General features: G+C 37.2%; 1 pseudogene; it reads right to left on the bottom strand.

Moving 5' to 3' along the window:
- Positions 1-7,418: 7,418 nt before the first annotated feature.
- LOC125411859 (armadillo repeat-containing protein 10 pseudogene) lies at positions 7,419-8,455 on the bottom strand (annotated as a pseudogene).
- Positions 8,456-11,670: the final 3,215 nt, after the last annotated feature.

Raw genomic sequence — 11,670 nt, 5'->3', positions numbered from 1 at the left:
CAGGATAGCCAAAACAATCTTATACAACAAAGGAACTTCAGGAGGCATTACCATCCCTGACTTCAAACTCTATTACAGAGCAACAGTATTGAAAACAGCTTGGTATTGGCATAAGAACAGAGAAATCGACCTTTGGAATCGAATAGAAGACCCGGATATTAACCCACAAACCTATGAGCACCTAATTTTTGACAAGGGAGCTAAAGGTATACAATGGAAGAAGGAAAGCATCTTTAATAAATGGTGCTGGCATAACTGGATGTCAACCTGTAGAAGGATGAAAGTAGATCCATACCTATCACCATGCACAAAACTCAGGTCCAAATGGATTAAAGACATCAACATTAGTCCGTCCACTTTGAACCTGATAGAAGAGAAAGTGGGAAGTAGTCTACAAGATATAGGCACAGGAGGCCTCTTCCCAAGCAGGACCACAGCTGCACAGACAATAAGAGAAACAATGAATAAATGGGACCTACTGAAACTGAGAAGCTTCTGTAAAGCAAAGGACACTGTCAGTAAGACAAAAAGGCTGCCTTCTGACTGGGAGAAGATCTTCACCAACCCCTCATCAGACAAAGGTCTGATCTCCAAAATATACAAAGAACTCAAGAAACTAGGCACTAAAACTCTAATTAACCCAATTAAAAAATGGGGTACTTAACTGAACAGAGAATTCACAACAGATGAACTTCGAATGGCCAGAAGACACTTAAGGTCATGCTCTACGTCCTTAGCGATCAGGGAAATGCAAATTAAAACCACTTTGAGATACCATCTTACACCTGTCTGAATAGCTAAAGTCAAAAACACCAATGATAGCCTATGCTGGAGAGGATGTGGAATGAGGGGAACACTCATCCATTGTTGGTGGGAATGCAAACTTGTGCAGCCACTGTGGAAATCAGTGTGGCGGTTTCTCAGGAAACTGGGAATCAATCTCCCTCAGGACCCAGCAATTCCACTCTTGGGAATATACCCTAGAGATTCCCTAGCACACTACAAAAGCATTTGTTCAACTATGTTCATAGCAGCACTATTTGTAATAGCCAGAACCTGGAAACAGCCTAGGTGCCCCTCAATGGAAGAATTGTTAAAAAAGGTGTGGAACATATACACATTAGAGTTTTACTCAGCGGTAAAAAATAATGACATCTTGAATTTTGCATGCAAATGGATGGACATAGAAAACGCTTTACTGAGTGAGGTAAGCCAGACCCAAAAAGAGGAAAACGGAATGTATTCACTCATAAGTGGATTCTAACCATAATTTAAAGGTCTTTGAGCCTATTATTCGTGATCCTAGAGAAGCTAAATAAGAAGACGAACCTGATGAAGATTATTTAGCTATCCGCCAGGAGGTAGGAAATAGTCAAGAGTCCCAGGTAACCTTGGGTGCACGGGGGGGGGGGGGGCGGTGGGAGGGTTGTTGGAAGGGGAGAGGGTTAGAGAGAAGGGAGTAGGGGAGGAATGGAGAAAGCTCGGTTGACCGGGATGGGGAGAAGGGAGGATGGATGAATATGGGATCAGGGAAGAATATATTTCAACTAAGGGAGTCATTTTAAGGTTTATAGGAAACTTCATTATATATGGGATCCCAGGTCCAAGGAGAGATCCCCCAGATTGTTCTCTGGACAGAGGAGAGGGTGCCTGAACCGGCCTTGGCCCATAACCATACTGATGAATATTTTGCTTATCACCATAGATCCTTCATCTGGCGATGGATGGCGACACAGACGGAGACCCACATTGGAGCACCGGACTGAGCCCCCCAAGGTCCAAATGAGGAGCAGAAGGACGAAGAAAATGACGAAGGACTGCGAGGGATGCTATCACCCACTGATACATGGGGTCGGATCTAATGAGAGTTTACCAAGGGCAGTTGGACTGCAACTGAACGAGCACGTGATCCGACCAGATTCTCTGAATGTGGCCGGATTCTCTGAATGTGGCTGACCTGGAGTCTTTCTGAGAAGCCATTGACAATGACACTGGGACTAGTTTCCTCTGCATATACTGGATTTTTGGGATCCAGTCTGTTTGGATACTCACCTTCCTGGACCTGGAGGGAGGGGGGACGAACTTGAACTTCCCACAGGGCTTGAAACCCTGACTGCCCTTAGGGACAAAAATGGAGGAGGAGAGGTAGGGGGGAGTGGGAGGGTGTTGGGAAGAGGGGCGGAAATGGAAACTTTTATAATTTAATAAAATTACTTTTAAAAAAAAAGAAATCTGACAAGTGGAGAATGGTGATAGATCTAAGGGCTGTCAAAAAGGTAATTCAATCTATTGCTCCTCTACAGTCTGCAATTCCTTTGCCTTCTCTGTTACCTAAAGGATGGATTCTTCTAGTTGTTGATTTGAAGGACTGTTTCTTCACTATACCTTTACAAGAAAAGGACAGAGAAAAATTTGCCTTCACAGTGCCTACTTACAATAATTCTCAGCCCATTAGGAGTACTAGTGGACTGTACCACAGGGAATGCTCAATAGAGCCAGCCTGTGTCTCTACATTGTAAGTCAGCCATTGGAAATAATATGTAAGCAATTCCCTAAATCTATAATCTATCATTACATGGATGACATTTTGCTATCTGATTCAAACATAGAATGTTTGAGGAAGTAACAATAATTTTGCCTAAATGGGGATTACAAATTGCTCCTGAAAATGTTCAAAGATGAGATTCTGTTAATTACCTAGGTTACAGAATAGGTTTACAGAAAATTAGGACATAAAAGGCACAAGTTAGGAGAGACCGGTTACAGACTCTTAATGACTTTCAAAGATTGTTAGGAGATATTTCCAGTCTACAACCAGCTGTTGGGATAACACACTTGATCTAATAATTCATTTAAACAAAACCTTAGATGGTGATAAGGATTTGAAGAGTCCCAGAAAATTAACAGCTGAAGCAGAGAAGGAACTGGTGATGGTTGAGGAAAAATTACAGGAGGCACATGTGGATAGGGTGAATCCAATTCTCAGTTGTATTCTAGTCATATTGCCTTCCAGAATTTTTCCTATGGGAATTTTAATGCAGAGGGAAGATACTACTTCAGAATGGACCTTTTTTACCACACAAACCAAATAAAAAAATTAGAAACTTATATAGAAAAGGTCTCTGAATTAATTATAAGAGTAAACTGAGGCTTTATCAACTAGCAGAAATTATAGTGCCTATCACTACTGATGAAATAAAAAAGTTATGGGAAGACAATGAACCATGGCAAAGGGCTTGTGCTAATTTTGGGGGGGGGAGAAATTAATAGCAACTATCCCCAAAGCGGTAGACTTAAGCTTATAAAGAGAACTTTTTGGATTCTTCCTCAAATTGTACATGATGCTCCAATAACCGGAGCCCATACATTTTATACTGATGCTAATAAATCAGGAAAGGAAGGCTACAAATCAGTCAAATTGAGTAAGGTAGAACAAAGCCTTTATACTTCAGTCCAGAAGGTAGAATTATATGCCATTCTTATGTTGCTAAGGGATTTTAGACAACCTCTTAATATAGTTACGATTCACAATACGCAGAAAGAGTTATCTTGTATATTGAAACTGCTGAATTTATACCAGATGATACAGAGTTGACCCAGGTGCAAGACATAATCAGGAATAGGCTTTGTCCAATGTACATAACTCACATCCGGTCCCATATGGGTCAGCCAGGTCATCTAGCACAAGATGATGCAAAAATTGTTCAATCATTGATTGGAAGCATGATGCAGGCCTCAGAATTTCATAAAAAATCACGTCAATAGCAAAGGTTTAAAGAAAGAGTTTTCCCTTACATGGCAACAAGCTAAGGAGATTATAAAGAGATGCCCTACTTGTTCTTTATAGAACCAAACACCACTACCTGCAGGAACTAACCTGAAGGGTACTCAAAGAATGAAATCTGGCAGATGGATGTGTTCCACTTTGCAGAATTTGAAAAATTAAAATATGTACATGACATCATTGATACTTATTCTGGTTTTCAATGGGCAACTGCTTTAAACTCAGAAAAATCTGATTCAGTAACCACACATTTATTAGAACTTATGGCCATCGTGGGTATATCTGCATAAATAAAAACAGATAAACGTAAAGCTTGTGTCTCTTGGAAAATGAAATGGTTTTTTGCTTATTATACTATTAAGCATGTTACAGGTATACCATAAAATCCTACAGGTCAAGCAGTCATAGAAAGATCAAGTTGAACTGTAAAGGATATGTTAAATAAACTGAAAGGGATGGAAAATTCCCCCAGAAATAGATTACAGAATGCCTTATTAACCTTGAATTTTCTTAACACTAATGAGAAAGGAACAAAAGTGGCAGAAAGACATTGGATAATGGAAAAGTCAGCTGAACTAAATCAACCGGTTTATATCAAGGATGTGCTGACCTCTCAATGGAAGCCAGGAGATGTGCTCCATTGGGAAACGGGTTTTGTTCTTGTTTCCATAGGAGAAGAAAAATTGTGGATACCATAAAAATTAATAAAGGTTTGATTTGAAGAGAAGATACCTCTTGGAAAGGAGAAATGACAGCTCATCCACAATAATAATAAACATACAGGTGGTAAGAAAAACATAGAGGATGGGGGCAGGGTTCTGTTCTTATCTCCGCAGGAAAACAATCTTCTTTAAAAAATTCAAGGGACCCTGGATGTTTGAATACTGACAGATGAAAAAATAACTACCCAATAGGGACTATCAAGAAAACTGAATAGGTTCTGTAAATATAAAAATCTAAGATATACTAAATTATATTTCTAAATTTATGGAGCTGGTTTTGGAGTTGGACTCTGACTCAGTCCCTCTCTAATTCCAATCTTGTTGTTAAGAGAAAAACCCAGAGTTTCTGGAGTTTCTGTCTCATTTCAAGAACCATGATGTGGGACAGAAAGAAAAATGAATTTAGAAAACATCTTTGCTTTTCTTCTTATCTATTTTTGTCTTTATCATGCCTTCCATTGAATATATACGTCTATATATGTCTATATAATTAATGTTTAAGTTTTCCACAATGAAAAATGAGGTTTTTCCTGCAGTGATATTTGAAGTTTCCAGGAAGAAGATGGAGCCCCATAACAACTCCACCTCATTGATATGACGTCATGATACTGAGTGCTACTACAAGGTCTGTTTTGGGTGCCAGCTGCACAAGAGGGTTCCAACTTGCTTAGCTGAAATGATGCACATCTTTTACAATGTTCTGGCCAGACCTCCACAAAATACTCAGAGATTATTTGCAATTTTAAAAGACATTGATCTTGAAATTTAACCATCATTTTACTTTTACAGGAACTCCCAGAAAGAACATCGACCCCATGACAGCTGGAAGTAATTCTAGAGGATGATGTCCCCTCTCCCAGCAAAGTTTGTCCTCAGGTTTAGGGACATCATTTAGGGGTTGATTGTAATTAGTATACAGTTGAGGGTTGGGGGAGGACTTTTATAAGCACAGGGGTCTTTTGGGGAAAGTTGGATGATGGAATAATAAATTGGTGTTTGTGAGTTATTGTTTGTAGATAATTACATTGGCATAGATTTTTGTATATGGATATAAAGTTAAATTATATTGAATATTGTATGCATGCATGCTTCTACCTCTGTTTAAAACACTTTTATGCATTGATATGTGTTTGTGTGTGTGTATATATCATATTGCAGTCTACATTTCCACCTCTGATTAAGATACTTATATATTGTTTATATGTAACAATATATAAGTATTGTTTCCCACTTTAAAAATTATATGAGTCATTAAAGAAGAAATTAATAATAATCAAATTAACAAGTCGACAGAACAAAAAAAGAATATTAAAGGCTGCAAACATATATATTTACCATATTGCAATGTATATACTTGTACATTGTTTACATTTGGAGGTCATTGTCCTCATTTATTGCACTGTTGCTAATTCTCTAAGTCTTTAAGTTAAATAGGTATTAAGAATTGTAGATCAATAGTCATCTATGTTTGTCATATTTATAGTTAGAGTAATCAGGTTTTTTAGATATTTAGAAATTATATTCTGTATAAATAGATAATCTTCAACCTCTTCAAAGAGCTGTAGAAAATGGCATCTAATCTAACTTAGAGTTCTGTGGTAGTGAGACACAATCACTCCTGGCAACACCAATCTATTCACAAGAGATTGTTGAGCACCAAAGACACTCCAATTAGATCTTGTCTTCTTCTTGGCAAAACTGGCCTCTGGGCAAGGAATTGCTCACACCTCAACTACTGATGAAATACATAGTATCTGGATAAGCATAATACATAATAATACATAAGTATCTGGATAATACATAAGTATCTGGATGGGTAAGCAGAACTGTCAAATCTTTCCAATAAAGGGTAAGACGGTTTTGAAAAATTTCTTGCCTTCAAAAATAATGTTAGTTATTCTAGGCCTTAGCCAAAGTTGGTTGCTTCAAAGCAGCAAATGTGACTTTGGGTGATTGCCCAGGTAGCCAGCTGTCTCTGTAATTTGTTGCATATTTTGGAAGTTGTTTGATTGCACTTCCTAATTACTCAGGTAACATTATTTCCCTTCTCAGATATTCAATGGGGTTGAAGACTAGATAAATGTAGTTACTTTCCTCTCATGACTTGGCCAAGTTATTTATTATACAAGAGTTAAGCTAGTTAGAATAGGATACTTGTTCTTATTGTATATAATTTCATAATAGATTTAGAACTCTCTTACTTAAACAAAAGGGGGTGGTGCTGCAGGAGCTCCTTCTGCTCCTTCAGCCAATAGCCGCTGAGATACCAGCCCACTAGGGCGTGATCTCTTTCTCTTTAAAAAGCAACGGCAGCCCCCTGCTCACGCTCTTGCTCCAGAGACTAGACTACTTTCCTGACTGTCATGTAGGACGGTGTTCTATAAGTTTTTTCTCCCTCAAATAAATAATCCTTTGAATCCAAACTGGTGTGGGATTGTTTCCCACTTTAAAAATTATATGAGTCATTAAAGAAGAAATTAATAATAATCAAATTAGCAAGTAGACAGAACAAAAAAAGAATATTAAAGGCTGCAAGGGTATACAACTAGTCTTATATAAACATCACATTCAAACTTAGACTTATTTGAAAGGAGGGAACTTTTTTATTATTATGAAAAAAAAGATTCTTTTTTCATACAATAAACACTATTCACAGGTTTTCTTCTTCCCACTCTTCCTAGCTTCCCCAACCCCCTAGTCCTTCATATTCACTGCTTTTCCTCTTCGAATAGAGCAGGACTCAAAAAGGCATAAAACAAATGACAATAAGACAAGACAAAATCTCTCATATTGATGCTTGACAAGAAAATCTCATAGGAAGAAAAAAGTCTCAAGAAGAGTAAAAGCTACTCAGAGATACACTCTCCCACTATTAAGATCTCAGAAAAGGAATAAGCTGGTGTTGAAGGTCCTTATTTCATAGCTGGATTCTCAAACAAATTCAAAAGCAGCTTAAAATCTAAACTTTGGTGTTTGTGTTCCCAGTAAGCAACAGGTGGAGGAGGCCAGTGATGGAGTTGCTGAGCAGGTGCTGGAAGTCATTGGTAACAGCCATGTTTGTGAGCAGCCTCAGTCTAGCCAGGCGCACAGCAGAATTCAGAGAATCTGTAGACACATACTTACAGACTCACTGGGCATATACCTTTATCTTGACTTGATTCTCAACATTTACATTCAGGTTATTTAGTTTATTTAATACTTTCTTCTTAATACTGTGGTTCACAGAGTTTTTTTTCCAATGATTGGGATACCACCCAATTCACAAATAATGGATCGATTAGTTAAGAATGCTACATGATTAACCAGGGTGATCAAGCCTTTTTCAACAATTATAGAATCATCAGTCGATTCCAGCAGGTATAGAAGTTTCTCAAGTTGTTTAACATTTAAAACCTCATTGTAGGAACCGCTGGATAAGTCTTCTCTGGACTGTGATGGATACAGGTGGCAGCCTCCAGTCAGCCAGTAGATGCATTAGCCAGTGCCAAGGACCTGTCCCACTGCCACCCATTCTGCTGCCGCCACGCTGTGGAAAGCTGTGATGCCAGAGAGTGAAATAGCATGCCTTTCAGCTGCATTTAAAGTATAAGAGACCACACCCAAGTGGGCTGGTATCTCAAATGCTTTTGGCTAAAGGAGTAGAATGTGCTCCAACAGCACCTTCCCCTTTTGTTTAAATAAGAGAGTTCTAAACCCATTACAAACTATATACACTCATATCTCTCATATTGATGCTTGACAAGAATGGATTCTCAAGAAACTATTGAGAAACGGATATCAAGCATTACAAGAATTACAACCAGCTTAACAATATTAAGTAATGAATATATGCTAAATGTTTTAATAAACATTCTATCCTAAGGAGTCTAAGTCTTGTATAATAGTTGCTGTGGGAGAACATTCCGCTCATTCAGCCAATAGCATTTAACATACCAACCCATTTGGGCATAGTCTCTTATACTGTAAATGCAGCTAAAAGGTGTATGCTCTCTCTCTCTCTCTCTCTCTCTCTCTCTCTCTCTCTCTCTCTCTTTCTCTCTCTCTCTTGCTTCTTGTGGCTAGACTCTGTTACTGTTCTTAAAGTGGACTGTTATCTAGGACAGTGATCTTTAAGATTCCCTTAAATAAATAACCCTGTAATTTTCCTAATTCTGCACTGATGTGGAATTAAGGAAGGCCATTTATTCTTCCTAGCCATTATCCACCTAGCCCTAAAATAACCAAACAGAAACTGTAGATGATGCAGAATAAAATGACCTGAAAAATAACTTCAGGAGAATGTTTAAAACTCTTAAAGAGGAAATGGGAAATTCCCTAAAGAAATGGAGGAAAAGACAAATAAAAAATTGGAATACATCAACAAATCCTTTAAAGAAAACCAAGAAAAAGCAATCAAACATATAAAAGTAACTATTCAAGACTTGAAAACTGAAATAGAGACAATGAAAAACACATAAGCCAAGGAAAAACCCCCAAGCTGTTTAGTCCCAGAGAAAAATCACACTGAGATCTCTATAAGTTATAAAGCTGATTGGCCCATTAGGTCAGGCTACTTAATAGCTAACTCTCACATCTTGATTAACGCATTTTTCTGATCTATTTTAGCCATGCGGCTCAGTACCTTTTTCAGTGGGGCAGGTCACATCCTGCTGCTTCAGTGATCTGGGCAGGAGTGGGAAGAATCAACTTCCTCCTCCCCAGAATTATCATGCTCTCCTTGCATCATTTCCACTTCCTGTCGGTTTCCCCGCCTACACCTCCTGCCTGGCCAATAAGTGTTTATTTAAAACATGATTGACAGAATACAAACAATTCTCCTGTACCACCTGTACAAACCAGAAAAAAAACAGAGAAGTTCCTAACTTCCTATACACAGACTTGTTTCCCCATTAGAGACTAACAACATGAGTGGAGAGACTATCCCATCTATTTCCAGTGGTCCTCTCAAGGAAACAGAAGGTTACAGGGACAAGTGAGGTTTAGACAACATGGCATTGACATGAGATAAGATAATGAGAGCTGACACTGAGTGTCTGGGAACCCAGGATAAGCAGTGATGTAAAATTTGTTATAGAACCATTTTTGTCAAAATGCCACATGTGTTAATTTTGTATACAATACCCTTGAGATCAGAGTGTTCTTATGCTTACCTGTCTGTCAACCTATGTGTGGGGGAGCATATGCCATGTGTCTGCATATTGGACTATATATATATATTAAATAAAAAAGAAAATTTGAACATCTTAGTCCTCCTATAATTATAGAGAATTAAGATTATTCTTTCCGGAAAGATCACCTATCATATTTTATGAACTACAATAGCTTTCATTCATAGTTGAGTGAACTCTAAAGTGCATCATAGTGTCTTGGAAGCCATACACATGTAGTAGTATTAAAAGTAGTCCAAAAGGACTTTGTTCTGCACAATTTAAGAAACTCGAGTCTCCTTTCACACTTGTGCACCACTTCCATTTGCTCATTCAGGAAGAAGACATTCTTACTGAGATAGTGAAGGTTGCTTAGTTTTGAGAACTGGTGAATGATTTTTGTTGTTTCTTTGTTTTGTTTCTTTAAGCAATAATTTTTATTTTTTCAGATTGCCACAAATGGAAGATGCTTCCAATAGATGAAAAAGGACTCCCATTTAAATGAATTCCAAGAGTAAACCTTAAAATAAGAACTATAAGGATTGTATCCAAAAATCACCATAGTTTATTTCAATCTTCTGTGAAGACTACAGAAGTAGATGTTTAAAGAACAATTGGCATAATGTCAAAATTGTTCACCCAAACAATGTAATCATATTTATTTATTTTGTGTTTAACACAAAAGAAGCATATTTTAGATTTGCCTGTAAGAGAAATATAAAATACATGGAGGGTTTAAAACTTATATCCTCAGTTTTCAAAGCAGGAGGATTGGAAATTTAAGCTCAGCTTTGTTAACAGGATGAAGTAGAGGCTTCTCTGGGCTGCTTTATACACAAAGCCAGGCTTGAGGACACAAACTTATAATCTCATCAATCAGGAGACAGAGACTTGTGTACAGCTCTATTTGTGCCCAATCTTGTCTTCAATAAAATTTGTTAATTAAAAAATTTAATAATTAATTGATAAGGGTTCAGTTAGACACATCAGTAATACAGTGATTTACCCTGACAGGAGTGAAACCTAGAAATGAATATCAAACCAAACTTTATACTAAACACAGAAAAAAATTGTTAAACAAACACACATACACAGAGAAAATATGCAAATTAATACACATATTAAATCACATGTATAAAATATGCATATACATGAAAAGCACACTAAAGTAAATACAACACAAACTAAAGCACACTATCATATACATACAAAGGCACACAGAAATATAAGCAAACATTCACCTTATATACTCACTGAAATAAACCACATACAAACACCAACTAACTTTTTTTTTGCTTTTTTTTTAAATTTTAATATTCTGTACAGACAGGAGTAAATGTGAACATAAAACATTTAAGATTAGATTTGTAAAGTAACACTTCCGTCTTATTTAAACGTCAATTAAAAAACAAAACAAAACACACCAACCACTATGAAAACTGGAAGGCTACATGAATATAGCACTGGAGCAAACGGAAGAGTATGTAAATGGGCAGCTGAAGACTAAGTATGGGGATGCGTTCATCCGCAGAAACAATGTGCTGTATATAAGTACACAGAAGCGAAGGATGTGAAGACGCCAGGAGCAGCTCTCTTCACACTTGGATGTACTTTATTATGAAGAGCTTGGTTTTTTTGTTCTTTTACGACCAACTAACTTTTATACCAAATAAAACACATACACTATGTTTGTATACTTGTAAAGGAAAACGTACTAAATAATATAATCAATAAATTAAAAAATTCTTCCTAATCTCCAAAGTTAACTAATTTTGTTTTCCTAGAAGGAATTGTGGGTCAAACAAGTTGGCTTCATACAACAGATGTAGGAATAGTTCAACATACAAAAATCTGTCAACGTAATCCACCATATAAACAAGCTGAAAAATAAAAACCACACGATCATCTCATTAGATGCTGAAAAAGCATTTGACAAAATACAATATCACTTCATGATAAAGGTCTTGGAGAGAGCAAGGGACACAAGGAACGTACTGAAACATAATTAAGGCAATAT

The sequence above is a fragment of the Myodes glareolus genome, chromosome 1, assembly GCF_982192425.1.
Source record: "Myodes glareolus chromosome 1, mMyoGla1.1, whole genome shotgun sequence".
NCBI classification, from domain to species: Eukaryota; Metazoa; Chordata; class Mammalia; order Rodentia; family Cricetidae; genus Myodes; species Myodes glareolus.
The sequence above is the reverse complement of the archived record's forward strand: the minus strand, read 5'-3'. Positions and strand labels throughout refer to the sequence as shown.